We start from the raw sequence: 26,097 nt of genomic DNA, 5'->3' as shown, positions 1-26,097 counted from the left end.
TTAAGAATATTCTTTTCGGCATCTCTGCCTCCTTGGTTTTTCCTTTTTATGGTTTGAGTGCACGTACAGTGCATTCGGAAAGTATTCAGATCACGTGACTTTTTCCACATTAAAAAATATATTTTATTTTAGAGCTTTAACGTAGCAAAATGTGGAAAAAGTCAAGGCGTCTGAATACTTTCCGAATGCACTGTACATTCTGAACTATATAGTACTTACAGTACTGTACGCATCAGCCACCTATCATCTAAGCCTGGGCGCAGACCCTCATACTGTTTCTTGATGGTCTGGTTTCCCATATAAGTGCTTGGGACAATTTGTACAAGTAGATGCTATATACTATCTAGTATCAATGTTTGTTATCAACACAGTTGTAATGAGTATGATGGGAGAGAGTGCTATTCAGTACAGGACCACAGGAGGAGGCAGGTAGCATGGTCGAGGGACAGGCAGAAGGTCATACACAGGGAATCCAAAAAGGCAAAGTACAGGCAGGGAATAGGCAAAAGAACATTGTAAGTGAGGATGGCCAAAAACTAGGATACACGGGAGGACTAATAAGGAAATAAACAGAGCTCTGGCTAGAATGTGGACAAAAATCAAACAATACCTCACAATGATGGGGTGCAAGGAACTGAACTAAATAGTGTGTGTAAATGACATACAGGTGTGTGAACAGGTGATCAGAATTCAGGTGATTGGGATCTGGAGAGTGAGCTGCGTTCAGGGGATCTATGTGTTTGAGAGTGTGAGCTGGAAAGTGGGCTGGAAAGTGAGCTGCGTTCAGGGGATCTATGTGTTTGAGAGTGTGAGTTGGAAGCAGACGTTACAACAGTATACAAAAATGTATGAATAAAATACAAATTTCATGCAAGAACCACGTAAAATTAAATCAAGAACAAGTTGGAAAGAATGCTCAAAATATTTTCTCCTCACGAAAAGTAATTTACCCAGAACAAAACAAACACAAAAAGTATCACGACAGAATGCTCAATAGAGCAGTAACATTACATTCTGAGGACACCACAGAAAAGGCTCATGTGATTCCGTTGAAAGCAGTGATTACCCATTATTCAAAAGAAAACATAAAAAAATGTCACATGCTGTCTTAGCATATGGGACTTTATAGTACTCTGTAGGTCATTCAATTAGTCCCTTCACGGCACCAACTACCCTACATTCGTACTCAGAGTTATTTGTACACCTGTGAAGACTCTTGCAACTTCCTAGCCACTCGAAAGATCTAAAGTATTTTATCTGTCTTGACTCAAAAGCAGCGTTACCTTGTGACTGTTTAATAATGTTAACACGGTGTCGTGTCTTTGGCTTTGCCGGATTAAGTGATGTGACATGCTATTCTATAAAACCGTTTCTCCGTAATTAATATTACCTGATTGAGCTAATCATGTAAATGTAATTAACTAGAGAGTCGGGGCACCACAAAAGAATATTTATAGAGCTGTTATCTTCCGAATAAACTCTTAAAGACCTAGTAATATTTTACATCAATAGCAGTCAATATTAATCGTCACCTTATTTCAGTCTCATCTGAAAGTTGTAAATTCTTGGTTATCTTCACGAACCCTGGCTAAAGTTGAATCAGGTTTAATTATTTATTTACTAAATACCTAACTAATCACACAGAATTACCTATACACAGAATGAATCATACCTTGATTACAAATGACGTCATAAAGGAAAACGTCCCTAGCGGGCGGAACAGATATGACAGCTGGTTACACAAAAGAAAAGGGGGCAGGACGCAACTTAGGAAATGGCTGCCTAGTTTTTCGTACTGCACATCGGTTGGGTATTTCCCCCCCAAATTCAAGTGTTTACTCTGAGCATTATAATAACTTACGCAAAATGGAAAAGGGGAAAAAAGGAAAAGGTCGCGGAGCTACAACAACAGCCTGTAACAAGACAGCAGAAGATATAATCGTCGATGAACCCGAAATGGCTAATGCTAGCGCAAATAAGATAGCAGCAGCAGAAGAACCCTCAAGAAAATAACTAAATGAGTTCAAGAAGAACATTAACCAGAAACTGGAAGAAAACAAATTAGAACTTCACAGCATATCTACAAGAATGGGGGACGCAGAACAGCGCATTGGGGAAACGGACACATGGAACTTCGCAGTCAAGGAAATACTTGAACAGTCACTGAAAAGCCAACACGCACTACAGGCAAAAGTGACAGAACTCGAAGGTTTCTCACGTCGAAACAACATTAGACTTTATAACGTAGTAGAGGGCGCAGAAAAAGACTCTATGCCCAACTTCGTGGAGGGTCTATTCAAGGACATACTTGAAGACGACACTGACCTGGGAATCGAGAGAGCACACCGAGCTCTGGCCTCAAAACCCCCCAGCGGCGCCCCACCAAGATCAATAGTAGTACGGTTCCTAAAATTCTCAGTCAAAGAGAAAGTCTTACATGCTACCTGGAAAAAGCCTGTTAACTTCCAAGGCCAACGAGTGTTCTTTGATCATGACTACGCGGGAGAGATACTGAAAAGAAGGAAAGAATACACCCCCATTAAGAAAGCACTTAAAGTGAAGGGTATTCGCTTCCAAACACCATACCCGGCAAAAATGCAGGTATTTCTGAAAAATGGCCCGGTTACATACGAGCATGCAGACGAGGCGGCTGAGGACCTGAAGTCAAGGGGCTTCCCAGTGGAGTATACCGCCAGGAGAAAGGTGACATCACCAGCGGAAAGACTCAAGCAGGCTCTCCCATGGATCGTTGTCAAAAGTACAAAAAAAAAAAAAGTATGGATGTATGTACTTGTAAGTCGCTCTGGATAAGAGCGTCTGCTAAATGACTTAAATGTAAAATGTAAATGTTGTCGACAAGCAGGGTCATGGAGAAAGAGGGAAACCATCTCGGCGAGAGGACGTTCACATCCGAGAGAGACTCAGGCATTTCCAACGGGGAGATGTAAGACACTGAATCGGATTTAACAGAATTAATAGTTACCGCAGCTGTTAAGACTTTGGGTTGTTAATCTTTTCAATATAGGGGGTGCTGTTTCAACTTTGTAAAATATCGTTCTCAAATTAAACTGCCTCGTACTCAATTCTTGCTCGTACAATATGCATATTATTATTACTATTAGATAGAAAACACTCTCTAGTTTCTAAAACCGTTTGAATTATTTCTCTGAGTGAAACAGAACTCATTCTGTAGCACATTTCCTGTCAGGGAGTGAGATTTCAGAAATCGAGGTCCCTGTTCTGAGGTCAGTTTATAAGTCCCCATGTAAGCCATCGGGCTACATGCACTGCATACGTCTTCCTCTAGATGTCAGTAAGCGGGGAGAATTTGAATGGAGTGGATTGCGCAATCTGGGACCTTATATAAGACAGTGGAACGGAAGTACCGTCCTTTTCAACGGTGCGCCTGGCGCAAGAAGACATCACAATGGCGTCCTGCAAACGCTTTCGTTTTAGTAGTTCTATATCTCCGGTCATGTTTTTATTCGTTATAAGTGTTAAAGACATCATAAGGTAGTTAATTTAAACCGACTTATAGCAGTTTATAGCAGTTTATTGCGATTTTCTGGGATTTCTTTGTCATGCGCTTTCACGAGTTGGACACCTCTCCAGTTGGTGGCTAACATTAGCGGCTATTTCGACCGGACAAGAGGACATCTTTCAACCCAAAGACGATTGTTCTGGAGAAAGGACACCTTGCCCAAGATTCTGATGGAAGCTCTGTCAGGACCCGGTGTGAGAAACAGTCACTAATAATCGGCAGAACCCAGAAGATGAGGCAGACACAGCAGTACTAGAGACGGTGGTTTAATCAAAGGAAAGATCTTCCGGCAAAAATATAAATCCACAACGTCAAAAGAAAAGCCAAGAGACAAAAATAGATATCTTCCAAAATACAAAGAAAATCCACAAAGTGGTAAGAACAGCAAGGGAAAAAACAAACCTCAAAAGACTAATCCAAAATAAACAAGAACAAAACCAGAGAACCTCTGGAAAATCCAACAATAGAAAAAGTTAACAGCATGGCTGGGACTGGGTGTTAACGTACAAACACTGAGCAAAGAACTGAGGAACACACAGGGTTTAAATACCAACAAGGGAACGACACACAGGTGCAAACAATAATTAGAGCAAGGAAAAAACAAAAGGTTCAAAAAAGGTGCAATGGGGACATCTAGTGACCAAAACCTGAACAGTCCTGGCCAAAAACCTGACAAGCTCAGCTAATAGTAAGCAGTCTTTATGCTGTTAATTCGTACTTATGTTGACAAATGTAAAATAATAATTCCGCCATGAATTATGGGGCGGTCTCGCTTTAGCGCACGCTGTATTGCGCAGTAACATTAATTTTAAAAATCTAACTCAGCGATTGCATTAAGAACTAATTTATCTTTCATTTGCTGTCCAACTTGTATTTTTTAGTCAAGTTTATGAATAGTTTTCGATTAGAATAGGTGCCTTTCCCAAGATTTCTCCTGACATTTTCTTTGCAGCTTGGCTACTTTTCTCATTGTATAACCACGATTTGTGCCGCTAAATATGCACATTTTCGAACAAACTCTATTAAATTATTTTAAATTACATTTAATCTAACCATGCAGGCAGTGTTTCCTGTTATCAAAGAAACATTTCCTGGCCATCATTACAATACCTTTATCTAAAGATGTAGTTTTTTTGTGTTTGCTGTTTGGTTGTTGTTACAGTGTGGAATGAACACAATGGGAGACAGAGAGCTGGTTTCAAGCGCAGGGTACAGCAGGTGTTTATTGTAAAGGTCCACAGGAGGAGGCAGGTAGCTGGGTCCAGGGGCAGGCAGAAGGTCATACACAGGCGGTCCAAAAGGCAACAGTACTGGCAGGGAGAAGGCTGGTAATGTAGTCCAGGATATCAGGTTGATGACAGGCAATCCGGCAAAAGTACAGGCAGGGAATAGGCAAAAAGGCATCGTTAGTGAGGATGGCCAAAAACTATGATACACATGAGGACTAATACGGAAAATATAGACATGTGTATCTAAATAAACAATACCTCACAATGATGGGGTGCAAAGAATTGAACTAAATAGTGTGTGTAAATGACATACAGGTGTTTGAACAGGTGATCAAAATTCAGGTGATTGGGATCTGGAGAGTGAGCTGCGTTCAGGGGATCTATGTGTTTGAGAGTGTGAGTTGGAAGCAGACGTTACACAGGGTGGTGTTCTTCGCCTTTATAATTACCATTGAATAAATGTATGTCATACAGGGTCAAGAATTAGACCTGTGTAGAGCAGGCATCTCCTCTGGGACTTGTGATTTCAGCCCCACTCCCACCCCCTTTCCCTCCTCCTCCTCCTCCGCCTCCTCCACCCCCTTTCACCCCCCCCCCCCTCCCCTTCACCCCCCACCTCTCTCCAAACCCAAGAGACCAACATGGTGCCACCAGAACCGTACAGCTTGTCAGCCCACAGTATGTCTTATACACAGACACAGAGTTGGAGCAATCAAGAAGCACCTTTTTTGAAAAACAGCGTGCTGGACAAGAAGGAGACTATATCCTTTCCAAAGATCTTCACTGTCGATTAATCAGGAATACAGTAACACGCATGATTTCCATTAAGAGAGCAGCAGGGGATGACTTCCAGTATCCATGCAGCCGTGAACTCACTGTAATGGCGAAGCGTCTCGTAGACTACTACCCAATGGTGCGGGACAGATCTGCAACCAGTGGAGCTGAGTGGGTAAGTCACTACTCAGGTATTCAACACATGTTTCCAAACGCAGCACTGTTTGATACCTGGCAGCCAAAGTGCAAACATCTGACACTCAAAATAGGAGGGATGTGCTTCATCCAGATCAATCAGGGCAACATGTGTCTGCTTGTATTGTTTCATTTCTGGATTCGATTTTGTTTAATGTGATTTATAGTACCAGCGGAAACATGAAACATTGGTCTTAATTTCAGGCTACATTTTTAAATGTTAATTGGTGGGGTTTGTTATGTTTTCTGGCATCAGAAATGACTGAGAGCCTACAGAACCAGGCGAGACATTATAAAACTCTATAGGAGATGTACAAAACCAAGGCCAGACCCAACCAGAAGGATGTTTCCCAGCTTCTGGACCTTGAATTCCAAGCAAGACGGGCCTTCATCGACTCTGATACAACTAAGGAGCAGGACAGGCCTACCAAGATACTTCAAGCGTATCCCTGCTTCAGAGAACTGGATCATGTAAGCAAATGTATTCATTTTAAGTAGGCCTATGCTTCCTTAGCCTGGTTAACACCAGACTGAATCTCAAATGAGATACGATGTGGGAACTGAGCAACGTGAGAAGCCATAGCAGGGACAGGGGTAAACTACTTCTGGCAAATGTAAAACTGAGCTTGCGAGAATTCGGTCTGGTGCTACGCCTTCAGCTAGATAGAGAGAGAGTTACACTGTCTGTCTGTCTGTCTGTCTGTCTGTCTGTCTGTCTGTCTGTCTGTCTGTCTGTCTGTCTGTCTGTCTGTCTGTCTGTCTGTCTGTCTGTCTGTCTGTCTGTCTGTCTGTCTGTCTGTCTGTCTGTCTGTCTGTCTGTCTGTGTGTGTGTGTGTGTGTGTGTGTGTGTGTGTGTGTCAGGTTATGGATGAACTCCGGCGGATCCTCGATCGCGGGAACTCCCGCTTCATACCTGAACCGAAGACCCACTGGGGGACCTTTCACAACAAGGCACAGTTTTATGGAGTGTTCAAAAAGGTCATGAAGCCACCGCTGCTGGACAAAGGTAATTACTGGCTCTGTTGACAATGGAGAATCCCATGAAAGTATTCATGTTTGTTTATCTGGCTGCAGTAAATCAAATGAGACTATTTGTGTTTTTTAACAGTGAAACACTCAATTGCCATGATGAAGCCTTTGCCAGACATGTTCCCATCACCTGTGTCTCCACTCAAGAAATGAGGACATGCAATTGAGGCTATGCTTCACATCCTTGAGGTAAGAAATGTGTACATGTATTAGAATTATCATATTACTTGATCATAACATACAAAGAGTGTGAATTGTTTTTGTGGGGCATATTTGTTTTTCTCTTTGTGTTTGTGTCAGTCTGCAGAAGACCCCAACAACTTTCTTCAGGCGAGACCACTCTTAAGCCCATCTGCATACTGGCTATTGGAACATGCCTGTGCTGACCTTCCCAAAAGAGGACATCTATGCCAGCGTGACGTATCCTCTGGCGTGTTATTATGCCTTTCACCTCACATATCCTAAGTGCATTGCGACACTCCTCTCTGTGCTGCAGACAGAAGCCCTCTCGGACGCCATCCACGACCGGGACATGACTTCTTCATATAAAAAGGCTATGGCCGAGTGGAAAAAGATCATTACTGACTAGGGCTGCACGATACAATTTTTTCATTTCCAGTCCCGATAACAGAACTGTGTGTATCGACCGATCCGAGAACCGATCCGATAACCTTTAATAAATAGGCAGGGCGTTTGTTGTTTATTATAAGAAGGTTTAAAGCACTGTCACATTTGTTATCTTGACATAGGTCTTACATTTTCATTTTCACCTTGACCACCAATGACATTTGTTGTTGTTGTTTTTGCATCCTTTGTTCTGCCCATGTCACATTCGTTGATGGAAGAATCAGACCAAGGTGCAGCGTGGTAAGCGTACATCATTTTATTTGAACACGAAAAAACAATAAACTACAACTGAACGTGAAGCTACATGCAGTGCAGAAAGCAACTACACACAAACAAGATCCCACAAACTAAAGGTGGAAAAAAGGCTGCCTAAGTATGATCCCCAATCAGAGACAACGATAGACAGCTGCCTCTGATTGGGAACCATACCCGGCCAACAAAGAAATAGAAAAACTAGAATGCCCACCCAAATCACACCCTGACCTAACCAAATAGAGAAATAAAAAAGGCTCTCTAAGGTCAGGGCGTGACAGCTCATATGCAGCCGCTGGATATACTGAGTCCTCAATAAGGAAGTGAAAAGAAATTAGATTAATTATTTCTTTAAGCAAGACAATCTCATTTCTAGTAGTAGTACAAGTACATTTATCTTAGTCAGGATTACTTATTTTAAGCACAATATGCTATTTTTCTGTAAATTCCAGGGTATATAGCCTTATTTCACCGATTGCAATAGCATTGGATGCAAAATTTAAGCACATTTTCCTACATATTAAATATTTTCTTTGTATCCAGACAAATGTATTTGTTTTTAGTCTGGCCGCACTAGTTTTAAGATTTCTTTGCGCTCTTTGAGACTAGATTTTTTTTTTTTTTTTTTTTAAACTTATTTTAAGTAATATTTCCCCAATTTTATAGCTTTTTTTCTTGTTTTTGAGAGCTGACTTTTTGCAGTGCATCGTCGGGGCTCCAGTGAAGAGGGTCAAAAGCTTCAAGTTCCTCGGCATGCACGTCACTGACAACCTGAAATGGTCCCTTCACACAGACAGCATGGAGAAGAAGGCACAACAGTGTCTCTTCAACTTCCGAAGGCTGAAGAAATTGAGAGCATCCTGTCGGGCTGTATCCGTATCACCCTCTGGTACAGCAATTGCACCGCCCGGTGTCACAGGGAGGCCAAAAGGATCATCAAAGACCTCACGGAACATTCAAGAACTTGTCAAGTTTCTTCAAGTGCAGTCGCAAAAACCATCAAGCACTATGATGAAATTTGCTATCATGAGGACCGCCACAGGAAAGGAAGACCCAGAGTTACCTCTGCTGCAGAGAATACGTTAATTAGAGTTACCAGCCTCAGAAATTGCAGCCCAAATAAATGCTTCACAGAGTTCAAGTAACAGACACATCTCAACATCGACTGTTCAGAGGAGACTGCGTGAATCAGACCTCCATGGTCGAATTGCTGCAAAGAAACCACTTCAAAAGGACACCAATAAGAAAAGGAGACTTGCTTGGGCCAAGAAACACGAGCAATGACATTAGACCGATGGAAATCTGTCCTTTGGTCTGATGAGTCCAAATTTGAGATTTTTGGTTTGAACAAAAAGGAGAGTGATGGAGTGCTGCATCAGATGACGAGATGGTTTGGGATGAGTTGGACTGCAGAGTGAAGGAAAAGAAGCCAACAAGTGCTCAGCATTTGTGGGAACTCCTTCAAGACTGTTGGGAAAGCATTCCAGTTGAAGCTGGTTGAGAGAATGCCAAGAGTGTGCAAAGCTGTCATCAAGGCAAAGGGTAGCTACTTTGAAGAATCTGAAATATAACACTTTATAATATAACACTTTTTTGGTTACTACATGATTCCATATGTGTTATTTCATAGTTTTGATATCTTCACTATTATTCTACAATGTAGAAAATAGTAAAGATAAAGAAAAACCCTTGAATGAGTAGGTGTGTCCAAACATTTGACTGGTACTGTATATAAATGCATATTCCAGTCTCTGACATTGCTAGTTCTGATATTTCTTAATTTCTATTTATTTTCTGGATTATGTGAGTATTGTTTCTTAATGCTAGGTATTACTGCATGGTTGGAGCTAGAAACACAAGCATTTTGCTGCACCTGCGATAACATCTGCAAATCTGTGTGCACAACCAAAAACCCCAAAAATTGGATTTGAGCGCCAACATGTGAAGTTTAGAAGAGCATATAACATGTGGTATCAAATAAAAGCTAAGATTCTATATTTGGGTGAAATGAAGGCATAGATACATTTTTCAACCATTTCCCATCTTAAAAATGTCTGCTTACAAAAATGGAAAAGGGGTCTTAGAAATCATCTACTAGAAGAAGTCTTAAAAGGTATTAGAAATACATAAAAACACAATAATCTTGAAGTAAAGGCCCCTGCAAACTAATATCATAATTTATACTTAGTTTTGCATAAATTATTTGCCCTCTATAGGTTTAAGAAATATTGTCTAGTGTCTTCTGTTACCGTCATTCTGTTACCGGGTGTTGAGTCAACCTTGCTTACTGTAGTTCAATAACCAAAATAGATTTTTTCAAACTCAAGGTGTCATATCATAGCTGACACCCCACTTTTTCTGCAGACATATTTGAATCTTTATTCAGAGTAGATATTTAACAGAATTTTTGGAAAATGTGGCTACGTAAAAAACTGAGGGAGATTTTGCTCTCATTTGTTTGCCAAGCTTTGCATCTGCGCTGTTCCTCAAGTAAATGTGTTAAGTAAAATTGTTAAAGTAGACTTCTGCATACTATATACAGTGCCTTCAGAAAGTATTCAAACCCCTGGACTTTTTCCAGATTTAGTTTTGTTACAGCCTGAATTTAAAATTGATCAAATTTAGATTTTATGTCAATGGCCTACACACAATACCGCATAAGGTCTAAGTGGAAATATGTTTTTACAAATTTTTACAAATTAATTAAAAATGAAAAGCTGAAATGTCTTGAGTCAATAAGTATTTAACCCCTTTGTTATGGCAAGCCTAAATATGTTCAGGAGTAGAAATGTGCTTAACAAGTCACATAATAAGTTGCATGGACTCACTGTGTCACGCCCTGACTTTAGTTATATTTGTTTTCTCTATTTTTTGGTTAGGTCAGGGTGTGACAAGGGTGGTTTGTTTAGTTTTTGTATTGTCTAGGGTTTTTGTTTATCTATGGGGATTTTGTATGGTCTAGGGGTATGTAGGTTTATGGTGGCCTGAATTGGTTCCCAATCAGAGACAGCTGTTTCTCATTGTCTCTGATTGGGGAGCCTATTTAGGTTTCCATTTTCTATGTTGGTTTTGTGGGTAGTTGTTTTCTGTTTTGTGTTGCTGCACATTACAGGACTATTTCGTTTTCGTTTCACTCGCTTTGTTATTTTGTTTAGTGTTTCTGTTCTAATAAAAATAACATGAACACTTACCACGCTGCGCTTTGGTCCGATGACTACTCTTCATCCGAAGACGAATATCGTTACACTGTGTGCCAAAATGGTGTTAAACTGGATTTTTGAATGTCTACCTCAGCTCTGTACACATACAATTTTCTGTAAGGTCCCTCAGCCAAGCAGTGAATTTCAACCACAGATTTAAGGACAAAGACCAGGGAAGTTGTCCAATGCCTCACAAAGAAGGGCACCTATTGGTAGATGGGTAAACATTTTTAAAAGCAGACATTGCACATCCCTTTGGGCATGGTCAAGTTATTAATTACACTGTAGATGATGTATCAATATACCTAATCACTACAAAGATACAGGCGTCCTTCCTAACTCAGTTGCTGGAGAAGAAAAATGCTCAACATGAGACCAATGGTGACTTTAAAACAGTTACTGAGTTTAATGGCCGTGATAGGAGAAAACCGAGGATGGATCAACAACATTGTGGTTACTCCACAATACTAACTCACATGACTGAGTGAAAAGAAGGAATCCTGTACAGAACAAAAATATTCAAAAACATTATTCCTGTTTGCAATAAGGCACTAAAGTAAAATTACAAAAAATGTGGCAAAGAAATTAACTTTATGTCCTGAATACAAAACATTATGTTTCGGGCAAATCCAACACAACACGTCACTGAGTACCACTCTTCATATTTTCAAGCATGGCGGTGGCTGCATCATGTTATGGGTATGCCCATGTTATGGGTATGCCTGTTGTCGGCAAGGACTAGGGATTTTTTTAGGATAAAAATAAATGGAATAGAACTAAGCACAGGCTAAATTTGTGAGGAAAAGCTGGTTCAGTCTGCTTTCCAACAGACACTGGGAGACAAATTCACCTATCAGCAGGACAACAACCTAAAACACAAGTCCAATATACACTGGAGTTGCTTACCAAGGTGACTTTGAATGTTCCCGAGTGGCCTAGTTACAGTTTTGACTTAAATTGGCTTGAAAATCTATGGTAAGACTTGAAAATGGCTGTCTAGCAATGATCAACAACCAACTTGACAGACCTTGAAGAATTTAAAAAAAATAATAATGTGCAAATATTGTACCATCAAGGTGTGCAACACACTTAGAGAATTACCCAGAAAGACTCACAGCTGTAATCGCTGTCAAAGGTTATTCTAGCATGTATTGATTCAGGAGAGTAAATAAGATATTTCTGTATATCATTTGCAATTTTCCAACATTTCTAAAAGCATGTTTATACTTTGCCATTATGCGGTATTGTGTGTAGATGTCAAAGGGAGCAATACTTTTAAACTTTGCAATCAATGGGTTTTGTATGGCTTACATTTTAAAGTGAAAAAGTAAGTCTCAACTTCACTCTGTTACCATGGAGACTGTAGCATTTATACAACTGACAACATCTGAACCAGTCCAGCAGAAATTACTCAAGATTTTTTATGATGGTCTATATTTTTTAACTTTATGTTAGCCAGCTACCGACCTCATACCTGCTCTTGTGAAGTACCACAACAGAGGGTATAGGTCCTGGAGTTCCACGGTTAATTCATTTTTTTTTTTACAGTTCACCTCTAGACCTGGGAGGCCAGGTAGGTATATTCAATTCAATACAACTGCATTTATCCCTCCAGGGGCAATTAAAAAAGGTAAGCCAGTTACAAGTACAGTATCACAATCAACACCACACCCTCCAAATAAAAAATACAATACACAAAATAACTCATTCCCCAATACAATGCATTCCCCCCAAACAATACATAATACACAATACAATAACGTATTCATTAGTGGAATTCAGCCTGGTTGGAACTAAATACTGCTGTATCTGTGGTACGCTAGGACCAGGGTTGCCTATAGGCAAATTAGAGGCAAATCGTCTAAAATGTGTGCTGCAACTGTTTGGCAGAAACCTGTTTTTTGGTAAGGGTACCTCTGCACTACAGCATACATCAAGTTAATTTGACATGATGTCTTAAACTGCTCCTCTGATGTCATATCCATTTACAGGAAGTCCCTGTCTTTTGTGGAAAACAGAATCCAAAGAGACCACTAGAGTTGTCCAGCTAAGTGCGTTGGCATTGTGCTAATGGACTCTATCTCTGTCATATATTCATTCATACTATCTAAGTGGGTTTTGTTTAAAAAGGAAAAAAACAAGGCAGAGGCTGATTTAATTCCATGCTCGAAAAAATACAAAAGGTTCCAGTGCAATAAAGTGAAAAACAAAAAGAGAACATTCATTTCAGAGTCTATGCCATCTTCCGTACAATCACCAATTATGGCATAGAAGCATAGAAGCAGAAACAATTCTCTATCTTTTGTTCAGTACTTTATTGCACTTTATTGCACTGGCACTATTGCACTGGCACTTTCTGTATTCTTTCGGGCATGACATTAAATTAAGAATATTCTTTGGCATCTCTGCCTCCTTGGTTTTTCCTTTTTATGGTTTGAGTGCACGTACAGTGCATTCGGAAAGTATTCAGATCACGTGACTTTTTCCACATTAAAAAATATATTTTATTTTAGAGCTTTAACGTAGCAAAATGTGGAAAAAGTCAAGGCGTCTGAATACTTTCCGAATGCACTGTACATTCTGAACTATATAGTACTTACAGTACTGTACGCATCAGCCACCTATCATCTAAGCCTGGGCGCAGACCCTCATACTGTTTCTTGATGGTCTGGTTTCCCATATAAGTGCTTGGGACAATTTGTACAAGTAGATGCTATATACTATCTAGTATCAATGTTTGTTATCAACACAGTTGTAATGAGTATGATGGGAGAGAGTGCTATTCAGTACAGGACCACAGGAGGAGGCAGGTAGCATGGTCGAGGGACAGGCAGAAGGTCATACACAGGGAATCCAAAAAGGCAAAGTACAGGCAGGGAATAGGCAAAAGAACATTGTAAGTGAGGATGGCCAAAAACTAGGATACACGGGAGGACTAATAAGGAAATAAACAGAGCTCTGGCTAGAATGTGGACAAAAATCAAACAATACCTCACAATGATGGGGTGCAAGGAACTGAACTAAATAGTGTGTGTAAATGACATACAGGTGTGTGAACAGGTGATCAGAATTCAGGTGATTGGGATCTGGAGAGTGAGCTGCGTTCAGGGGATCTATGTGTTTGAGAGTGTGAGCTGGAAAGTGGGCTGGAAAGTGAGCTGCGTTCAGGGGATCTATGTGTTTGAGAGTGTGAGTTGGAAGCAGACGTTACAACAGTATACAAAAATGTATGAATAAAATACAAATTTCATGCAAGAACCACGTAAAATTAAATCAAGAACAAGTTGGAAAGAATGCTCAAAATATTTTCTCCTCACGAAAAGTAATTTACCCAGAACAAAACAAACACAAAAAGTATCACGACAGAATGCTCAATAGAGCAGTAACATTACATTCTGAGGACACCACAGAAAAGGCTCATGTGATTCCGTTGAAAGCAGTGATTACCCATTATTCAAAAGAAAACATAAAAAAATGTCACATGCTGTCTTAGCATATGGGACTTTATAGTACTCTGTAGGTCATTCAATTAGTCCCTTCACAGCACCAACTACCCTACATTCGTACTCAGAGTTATTTGTACACCTGTGAAGACTCTTGCAACTTCCTAGCCACTCGAAAGATCTAAAGTATTTTATCTGTCTTGACTCAAAAGCAGCGTTACCTTGTGACTGTTTAATAATGTTAACACGGTGTCGTGTCTTTGGCTTTGCCGGATTAAGTGATGTGACATGCTATTCTATAAAACCGTTTCTCCGTAATTAATATTACCTGATTGAGCTAATCATGTAAATGTAATTAACTAGAGAGTCGGGGCACCACAAAAGAATATTTATAGAGCTGTTATCTTCCGAATAAACTCTTAAAGACCTAGTAATATTTTACATCAATAGCAGTCAATATTAATCGTCACCTTATTTCAGTCTCATCTGAAAGTTGTAAATTCTTGGTTATCTTCACGAACCCTGGCTAAAGTTGAATCAGGTTTAATTATTTATTTACTAAATACCTAACTAATCACACAGAATTACCTATACACAGAATGAATCATACCTTGATTACAAATGACGTCATAAAGGAAAACGTCCCTAGCGGGCGGAACAGATATGACAGCTGGTTACACAAAAGAAAAGGGGGCAGGACGCAACTTAGGAAATGGCTGCCTAGTTTTTCGTACTGCACATCGGTTGGGTATTTCCCCCCCAAATTCAAGTGTTTACTCTGAGCATTATAATAACTTACGCAAAATGGAAAAGGGGAAAAAAGGAAAAGGTCGCGGAGCTACAACAACAGCCTGTAACAAGACAGCAGAAGATATAATCGTCGATGAACCCGAAATGGCTAATGCTAGCGCAAATAAGATAGCAGCAGCAGAAGAACCCTCAAGAAAATAACTAAATGAGTTCAAGAAGAACATTAACCAGAAACTGGAAGAAAACAAATTAGAACTTCACAGCATATCTACAAGAATGGGGGACGCAGAACAGCGCATTGGGGAAACGGACACATGGAACTTCGCAGTCAAGGAAATACTTGAACAGTCACTGAAAAGCCAACACGCACTACAGGCAAAAGTGACAGAACTCGAAGGTTTCTCACGTCGAAACAACATTAGACTTTATAACGTAGTAGAGGGCGCAGAAAAAGACTCTATGCCCAACTTCGTGGAGGGTCTATTCAAGGACATACTTGAAGACGACACTGACCTGGGAATCGAGAGAGCACACCGAGCTCTGGCCTCAAAACCCCCCAGCGGCGCCCCACCAAGATCAATAGTAGTACGGTTCCTAAAATTCTCAGTCAAAGAGAAAGTCTTACATGCTACCTGGAAAAAGCCTGTTAACTTCCAAGGCCAACGAGTGTTCTTTGATCATGACTACGCGGGAGAGATACTGAAAAGAAGGAAAGAATACACCCCCATTAAGAAAGCACTTAAAGTGAAGGGTATTCGCTTCCAAACACCATACCCGGCAAAAATGCAGGTATTTCTGAAAAATGGCCCGGTTACATACGAGCATGCAGACGAGGCGGCTGAGGACCTGAAGTCAAGGGGCTTCCCAGTGGAGTATACCGCCAGGAGAAAGGTGACATCACCAGCGGAAAGACTCAAGCAGGCTCTCCCATGGATCGTTGTCAAAAGTACAAAAAAAAAAAAAGTATGGATGTATGTACTTGTAAGTCGCTCTGGATAAGAGCGTCTGCTAAATGACTTAAATGTAAAATGTAAATGTTGTCGACAAGCAGGGTCATGGAGAAAGAGGGAAACCATCTCGGCGAGAGGACGTTCACATCCGAGAGAGACTCAGGCATTTCCAACGGGGAGATGTAAGACACTGAATCGGATTTAACAGAATTAATAGTTACCGCAGCTGTTAAGACTTTGGGTTGTTAATCTTGTCAATATAGGGGGTGCTGTTTCAACTTTGTAAAATATCGTTCTCAAATTAAACTGCCTCGTACTCAATTCTTGCTCGTACAATATGCATATTATTATTACTATTGGATAGAAAACACTCTCTAGTTTCTAAAACCGTTTGAATTATTTCTCTGAGTGAAACAGAACTCATTCTGTAGCACATTTCCTGTCAGGGAGTGAGATTTCAGAAATCGAGGTCCCTGTTCTGAGGTCAGTTTATAAGTCCCCATGTAAGCCATCGGGCTACATGCACTGCATACGTCTTCCTCTAGATGTCAGTAAGCGGGGAGAATTTGAATGGAGTGGATTGCGCAATCTGGGACCTTATATAAGACAGTGGAACGGAAGTACCGTCCTTTTCAACGGTGCGCCTGGCGCAAGAAGACATCACAATGGCGTCCTGCAAACGCTTTCGTTTTAGTAGTTCTATATCTCCGGTCATGTTTTTATTCGTTATAAGTGTTAAAGACATCATAAGGTAGTTAATTTAAACCGACTTATAGCAGTTTATAGCAGTTTATTGCGATTTTCTGGGATTTCTTTGTCATGCGCTTTCACGAGTTGGACACCTCTCCAGTTGGTGGCTAACATTAGCGGCTATTTCGACCGGACAAGAGGACATCTTTCAACCCAAAGACGATTGTTCTGGAGAAAGGACACCTTGCCCAAGATTCTGATGGAAGCTCTGTCAGGACCCGGTGTGAGAAACAGTCACTAATAATCGGCAGAACCCAGAAGATGAGGCAGACACAGCAGTACTAGAGACGGTGGTTTAATCAAAGGAAAGATCTTCCGGCAAAAATATAAATCCACAACGTCAAAAGAAAAGCCAAGAGACAAAAATAGATATCTTCCAAAATACAAAGAAAATCCACAAAGTGGTAAGAACAGCAAGGGAAAAAACAAACCTCAAAAGACTAATCCAAAATAAACAAGAACAAAACCAGAGAACCTCTGGAAAATCCAACAAGAGAAAAAGTTAACAGCATGGCTGGGGCTGGGTGCTAACGTACAAACACTGAGCAAAGAACTGAGGAACACACAGGGTTTAAATACCAACAAGGGAACGACACACAGGTGCAAACAATAATTAGAGCAAGGAAAAAACAAAAGGTTCAAAAAAGGTGCAATGGGGACATCTAGTGACCAAAACCTGAACAGTCCTGGCCAAAAACCTGACAAGCTCAGCTAATAGTAAGCAGTCTTTATGCTGTTAATTCGTACTTATGTTGACAAATGTAAAATAATAATTCCGCCATGAATTATGGGGCGGTCTCGCTTTAGCGCACGCTGTATTGCGCAGTAACATTAATTTTAAAAATCTAACTCAGCGATTGCATTAAGAACTAATTTATCTTTCATTTGCTGTCCAACTTGTATTTTTTAGTCAAGTTTATGAATAGTTTTCGATTAGAATAGGTGCCTTTCCCAAGATTTCTCCTGACATTTTCTTTGCAGCTTGGCTACTTTTCTCATTGTATAACCACGATTTGTGCCGCTAAATATGCACATTTTCGAACAAACTCTATATGCATTGTGTAATATGATGTTATAGGACTGTCATCTGAAGAATTCTGAGAAGGTTAGTGAAAAAATTAATATCTTTTGGTGGTTTATACGTTATCGCTATGTTTGGCTTGAATCAATGCTGTTGTGATGTTTGCTATTGTGGTAAGCTAATATAACGCTATATTGTGTTTTCGCTGTAAAACACTTAGAAAATCTGAAATATTGTCTGGATTCACAAGATCTGTGTCTTTCAATTGCTGTACGCTGTGTATTTTTAAGAAATGTTTTATGATGAGTAATTAGGTAATACACGTTGCTCTCTGTAGTTATTCTAGTCGCTTTGGTGAGAGTTGTGATGGTGGCTGCAATGGTAAACTATGATTTATACCTGAAATATGCACATTTTTCTAACAAAACATATGCTATACAATAAATATGTTATCAGACTGTCATCTGATGAAGTTGTTTCTTGGTTAGTGGCTATTTATATCTTTATTTGGTCGAATTTGTGATAGCTACTGATGGAGTAAAAAACTGGTGGAGTAAAAAAAGTGGTGTCTTTTGCTAACGTGATTAGCTAATAGATTTACATATTGTGTCTTCCCTGTAAAACATTTTAAAAATCAGAAATGATGGCTGGATTCACAAGATGTGTATCTTTCATCTGGTGTCTTGGACTTGTGATTTAATGATATTTAGATGCTAGTATTTACTTGTGACGCTATGCTAGGCTATGCTAGTCAGCTTTTTTACTGATGGGGGTGCTCCCGGATCCGGGTTTGGGAGGAACTAGAAGTTAACGGTTGACATTGCAATAGATAAAATATCTCCCCTATTTTCCCCCAATGCTGAACAAGGGTGAGTAGCCAAAAGCATGTGTTCTTTATGAACACATTAAGTAGCATCACGTTAATAACATATATATTAGCTAAGGATTAATGACACATTGACAATGGGGCGACAGAAGGGCATATCAAGGGGAGGATTCATGATATGCACGCATGATCGATATAGTTTTAACTTGTAATTAACCGATGTGTATAAGCGACGAAATAGGCGCCCTTATTATTTTCGGTTCCACCAGGTCTTGTTTCTGACTACGTCACGTATTTTCATATCTGAGCGAGGGGCCCATCCTGCGGACAGGCTCATCCCCTCAACCCCCAGAGGCAAGAGACAGTCCTCTAACATGGGAGTCCACATACCAAAGTATTTTCCCACTTTGGTTTACTTTATTATCGTTCTTGATTTTTTGTTCATTTTTAGGTTCATGATAAGCAGGCAGATATGGTGCACAGTTTTTTTTTTTTATATCGATGCATCATCGGGAATGTAAGGTCATAAGTCTCAATGTAAACGGACTGGGGAGTGCCATCAAGAGAAGTAAGGTAATAGCAAAGATGAAACGGGAGAGAGTTGACATACTATTCTGGCAGGAAACTCACTTATCCACACCTGAACACGAGAAACTCAAGAAAATGGGATATAGGAACACTTTTTTTTTCTTCTTACAAAATGGGTAGAAGGGGAGTTGCAATCTTGATCCCAAATTCAGTTAATTTTGAGTTTGTCAGAAATAAAAGACAAGAAGGGCAGATTTATACTTGTTAAATGTAAACTGGATAACAAGGAAGTTACATTATTTAATGTATACGCACCCCCAGGGAGTGACATGGTCTTCTACGGGAAGGATTTGATTTAATTGCCACAGAAACCACTGGCACTCTTATCTGTGGAGGGGATTTTAACACAATTCTAAACTCAAAATTGGACAGCACAAATCAAAATAGGAAAATGAGCTTAGTTGCCAAAAAGATCAATAGGATACTGCAGGATCTAGGACTGCTCGATGTATGGCGTGACACCCACAAGACCGATAAGGAATATACTTTTTACTCAGCCCGCCACACTGAATACTCCAGGTTAGACTACTTTTTTATACAGTGCAGATAGACACAGGCTTAAGGATTGTAGGATCGGGCAGAGCGACTTATCAGATCATAATGGAGTTTACCTCACTCTACACCTTGATAGCAAACCAAGAAATACTATATGGAGACTTAATACAAGCATGCTGAATGATCCAGCATTCAGGGAATCAATAAAGACAGAATTGAACATCTATCTGGAGAATAATGATAATGGGGAAGTATCTCCTGCTATATTGTGGGATGCAGCTAAGGCGGTTATTAGAGGAAAGATCATAGCCACATCATCTCTCAAGAAAAAGATTAAAGCACAGAAACTGCTGAAATTACAGGAAACCCTAAGAAACTTAGAACGATCTCATAGTCAATACAAAGACCCTCTTATATTACGAGAGATTCAAAAGGTAAAACAGGAAATTGACCAGATTTATAGAGAAGAAGTAGAGAAAAAGCTTAGGTTCCTGAAACAACGATATTATGAAGCAGGCTCAAAGGCAACCAAATTACTAGCATGGAGACTCAGGAAACAACAAGCACAGAATACCATTTTTAAAATAAAAGACCCCAAAACAAAAAAGATCACATGCAAATTAGATGAAATACAGAATGCATTTGAATCATATTACACAAATCTGTACAAGCAACCAGAGAAGGCAGGTGCACAGACAATAGAGCACTTTTTGAACTCACTTGATCTCCCCTCAATTGGGACAGAGCAAAATGATAGACTAACTTTAGAAATATCCACCGAAGAAATTAATAAAGCAATATCTCAACAAAAAGTCAACAAGTCTCCAGGCACTGATGGCTTCCCTTCAGAATGGTTCAAGACCTTCAGAGAACAATTAGCACCTCTACTTAAGGCCTGTTTTAACTGGACTCTGAGGGAGGGGGGTCTCCCACCGTCATGGAGAGAGGCCATCATATCTGTAATCCCAAAAGAGGGTAAAGATAAGAAAGAATGCAGTTCATATAGACCTATCGCAATTCTTAACACAGATTATAAACTATATGCATCAATAATAGCCAAAAGAATGGAGAACATAATCCCAGAATTGATTGACGGAGATCAAACTGGTTTCATACAAAATAGGCAGACACAGGACAATATAAGGAGAACACTACATGTCATGGACCACACAGAATAAGACAAGTGCAATATTAATCAGTCTAGATGCAGAAAAAGCATTTGATTCAGTGGGATGGGATTACCTATTCCAAGTTATGGAAAGATTTGGTTTCAACAAAGAAGTGATACAGTGCATCAAAACACTGTATTCATGTCCGACCGCTAGAATAAAGATAAATGGACATTTGACACGAACGATAAAATTAGAGCGAGGGGCAAGACAAGGCTGTAATCTTTCACCCACGCTCTTCTCCTTGTACCTCGAACCATTAGCACAGGAAATAAGACAGGACCCAACCTTAAGAGGGAATAACAATAAGAGACAGTGAACATAAGATATGCATGTATGCTGATGACGTTCTGTTATTCCTTAAAGACCCAGGCCCAAGCGAAGTATACCTACCAAAAGATACACCCAAACTTTATTGCATGAATTATGATCACATCAACAAGAAAATATATGATGACCTAGACAGGTGGAACTCACTTCCCTTAGATCTTAGTAGTAGAATTGAAACAATCAAAATGAACATCCTGCCGAGGTTACTGTATTTGTTCCAATCACTGCCCATAGAAATCCCACCTAAACAGTTTAGGGAATGGGATAAACGGATATCAAGGTTTATCTGGAACAGTAAGAGACCAAGAACTAGATATACAACATTACAATTACCAAAAAACTGTGGGGGTATGGCCTTACCAAACCTAAAATATTATTATGTGTCAGCCCACCTCTGGTTTGTTGGTGCAATTCAGAATACGAATCCAAATGGAAAGACATCGAGACTACTTTGACAGAGATACCCATACAGTCAGTTTTAGGAAATAAGGACATGGTAAAATAAATATACAATAGACAAAATCAGTGGATTCATTTCTCTCTGAAGACATGGTTTAGGGTAGTTAAGCAAAATAATTTACAGAGATCAAACTGCTGAGTTGGCCCGCATACGACCCCAGCTTCATCCCTGCAACTCAGGACAGCAGATTTAAACAATGGACGCAGAAAGGCATCACATCATTCAGTACAATTATAAGGAATGTGAACCTAGATAACTTCCAGGACCTAAGTAAAAAAACATGGCTTGGATAAACAAGATTTTTACAGATACCTACAAGTCCGACACTATTTCTTAAGGGAGATAAAAGTGACTGACCCTCGAGCACCTCCAAAATTAATCCAAGTATTCACTAACGCATACAACTTGGGGAGTAACAAAAAAACGATTTCAAATCTCTACTTCATTTAATTCAATCCTCATAGAAACATTCTACAAACTATATTAAAAAGAAATGGGAGGAGGAACTTAACATTGAAATAACTGATGAAACATGGTTGAACATGTTAGAAACTCAACAAAGCTCCACCAACTCAAGATCATGGAGAGAATTCTGTTGGAAGAATGTTATACGTTTCTTCATAACACCTAAACTGAAATCAAACAGACTGGCTCACCACACCCTTGTTGGAGAGAATGCGGTCTATTGAGGACGGACCACTCTCATATCTTTTGGTCCTGCCCCGCAATCGAAACTTACTGGGGAGAAATAAGATCGAACATTGGAAAAATAATGGGAATTGACATAGAACAAACATTAATTTCTTTGTACTTGGGTGAAATACCTGATAATTTACACAATAGAGAAAAGTACCTCTTGAAGGTCCTACTGGCAGCCACTAAAAAGGCTATCACTAGGAAATGGCTACAAAAAGACCCTCCCACAGTGACACAATGGATAGACATTGTAGAAGAAATACACCACATGGAGCGTATGACCTTTGCTTTAAGAACTCAACAGGAGAGAGGTCAGGAATACTGGGAAAAATGGGTTTCGTACTTGGAAAAGGTCTAATTCAAAGATGCCAATGTAACTAATATGATGATATGATGATGAAGGTATGAAGTGCACTGTAACTGCCAGATCTTTTTTGTTCTTTTATTTTACTTTATTTGTACTTTCTTCGTGTTCCTACAATAAAAACAAAGTATAAAAAAGAAAAAAAGAAAAGGGGGCTGGGTTTGAGTGAAAGAGCGGGAAGACTGAAGAACAAAAGGGCAAAGCTGTGCTATCGTAAATACAGTATCTTATGCATTCTAAATTAACGCCCATTTGGAAAAGGTAAATGCTATAAATATTTACTCTGAGCTGCGCTTCGGTAGGTTGGTGGTAGATGGAAGGCCGTGTTGCCCAACTGAGTCCTTTGTCCTTTGAAGAATGTCTCTGCTGGTAAATTGGATACGTTGTAGTAACGTTGTTGTGTGGTAGACGGGATACTCTGTCTGTCCTATCCTAATTTACGTTTGCAGCTGCTGTTGCTAACTCCACGGCTAGGACGTATCACTTCTGTAGTGAATCAGAGTTCAAAGTTCATACCATTCGCAACCAAAACTCATGCTGAGGTTGGCTTAGTTCTGTAGTTGACATGTTAGTCCTTTTTAACGTACGGACCGTCGTCCTCACATCCTCGGAACAGGAGGTTACATTTTCGTTAAGGGCTTATATAGTGGAGGGAGAAAAGTGTGTTTCATAGTTTACAACCTATGTCTCTTCACGTGGGTGGACCACTGAGTCGGGCCTAATTCACTCATGAAAACCCAATTCTCACATTTTAGAAGCTAAAATCACATTTCATCCCATCACGAATAATTTCATATTCAAACATTTAAATTGAACAACAATTCCATGTGAATCCGATAACTCTGATGTGTTGACTTTCCACTGTAGAGTTTATGTCAATCTATCTTTGATGAGAATGTCTCAGATGACAACCGAACTGACATCATATTCATTAAGTACCACCGCATATGTTCAATTGGTCGGATTACCAGAATATAGTTCATTTCCCCCCACCTTCTGATGTTACCAGAATCTATGTTAACCAAGGGGTTTTCAAATTTCCCATCAGTAGGGTAGAGAGGAAAAAGGGGGGAAGAGGTATTTATGACTGTCATAAACCCACCCCCAGGCCAACATCATGACAACAGGGTGTTAACACAACTCAATGGTTACTATATATCCGGACTCACACTAAGACTTGTTGCATCCCAAATGGCACCCTGTTCTCTACATAGTGCACTACTTTTGACGAGGGCCCATACAAATGGCACCCTATTCCCTACTTAGAGCACTATATTTGACCAGAATCCTATGGGCCCTGATCAAAAGTAGTGCACTATGAAGGGGAATAGGGTGCCATTTGAGATGCAAACCGTGTCCCTATTCCTAGTGCTGTTGGAGTCAGACAAGCCTCCCACTCCTCCACTTTATGCATACTTATGTAACCATCCTCTGATCACTGCATCCTGCCACGGGGACAGCTGGTTGACATTACAGTTGCCCTGTAATGTGCTGTGAGCTTTAATAGGTGCTCATTTCTCCGAAATGAATAATGTAGCAATCATTATCCTGTGTGGCTCAATTGGTTGTGTGATCAATTCCAATTCCTGCATGGATCACATATACTGTAACTACAAAGTCTCTTTGGATAAAAACATATGCTAAATGGCATATATTACTATTACTACTATCAGATTGCCAAATAGAGTCTGTGTGTTGTTCTAAAAGAGACATGTCCATCAGTTTGATTCAAAGTGAATGTATAAAATCCCCCAGTTTATATATAGAGTTAGTGAACTCATTACATCATTCTGTGATAAACTCAGAGTAATAACGTGCCTGTGCACGTCGATGCAGCGAGGACGTCTTTCATCTGACTGATCTTTCATCTCATAGAGCCCTAATCCCACCTCTGCCATCGGTTAGCCCCTATAGCTGACAAGAAGAGGGCTTCCTGGTTCTCCTTCCTGTTTTGCTCCTCTGATGGGATGCTTGGTAGCTCTCTGTTCTCACGTCAGAATATGCTAGAGCATGTTTGACAGCTTTTTTTTGCCAGGGATGAAATCCAAGGTGTCACGTGTGACCTCCAATTGTTCGTTTCCCGCTATATATTTGACACATTATGCCTGAAGCTCTGTGTTAAAAAAGCATTTTACGTGGTCATAAGAATTTTATAACAGTTTTCTCAAATATGATTACAAAGTTAACTTCCAACTGTATATTTGACACACTAAAATACTCTTAAAAAAGGCTATTATTTAGTCATGAGAATGTTATAAAGTACATTTTCCAACTGTTTATTTGACCCACTATGTTCAAAACACTGTGAAAAAGCCTATCTCTTAGTCCTAATAAGCATGTTACAACTGACAGCTTTGCATAGTATGATTACAGTTTCGTGTTTGCAGATCCCATTCACGCTCCAAGCTCGCCTGAAAGGTCAGCTGAACGTCATGTAGAAGGGCAAAATCACTGTAAAGGAGACTGAGCCTACAGACTGGGTCAATGCACTGGTCGTAGTGGAAAAGCCGCACACTGGAGAACTGAGGGTATGCCTAGACCCACAAGACCTGAACAAGGCAATCCAGAGACCACACTACCCACTCCCGACGTTGGATGACGTCACACCAAAGCTGACTGGAGCACAGTACTTCAGCGTCCTCGATGCAAGGTCAGGTTACTGGGCGATTAAGCTAATAGAAGAATCTTCCAAGTTAACCACATTCAACACTGTAGTTGGCCGATGCAGGTTCCTGAGGCTCCCCTTTGGCCATATCTCAGCGCAAGACGAGTTTCAGAGGAGGAACGATGAGACATACGAAGGCCTCAATGAAGTATCAGTAATCGTCAACGACATCCTGGTGTATGGCCATACCAAGGCTGAACACGACGCCAACCTAAGAGCCATGCTGGAGAGAACCAGAGAGAGGGGGTGAAGCTCAACCCAGAGAAAAGCATAATTTGTGTACCAGAGGTGAGGTATTTTGGACACATGCTGATGGCATGAATGGCATGATGGCATGAAACCTGATCGGGAGAAGGTGAAGGTGATCAAGGAGATGGAGCCGTCGAGGAACAAGGCTGAGCTGGAGACCATTCTGGGGATGATGAAATACCTCACCAGGTCTGCTCCCAGACTGTCAGAGGTAAACGCACCACTACGTCAGCTCCTGAAACAGAGCAGTGAGTTTGTGTGGGACACAATTCATTGCGCTGCGTTCCAGCAGATGAAAGAGCTCATCACACAAGGCCCTGCACTCACCTACTTTGATCCCCACAAGGAGTTGCAGCTCCAAGTTGATGGATCCAAAAGTGGATTAGGAGCAGTCCTCCTACAAGAAGAAAAGCCAATTGCATGTGCTTTATAATGATCAAACCAGACAGAGGAAAACTAAGCCCAAATTGAGAAATAACTCTATCCACCCTGTC

This window comes from Salvelinus namaycush, chromosome 7 (genome assembly GCF_016432855.1).
Source record: "Salvelinus namaycush isolate Seneca chromosome 7, SaNama_1.0, whole genome shotgun sequence".
Lineage (NCBI taxonomy): Eukaryota > Metazoa > Chordata > Actinopteri > Salmoniformes > Salmonidae > Salvelinus > Salvelinus namaycush.
The sequence above is the reverse complement of the archived record's forward strand: the minus strand, read 5'-3'. Positions refer to the sequence as shown.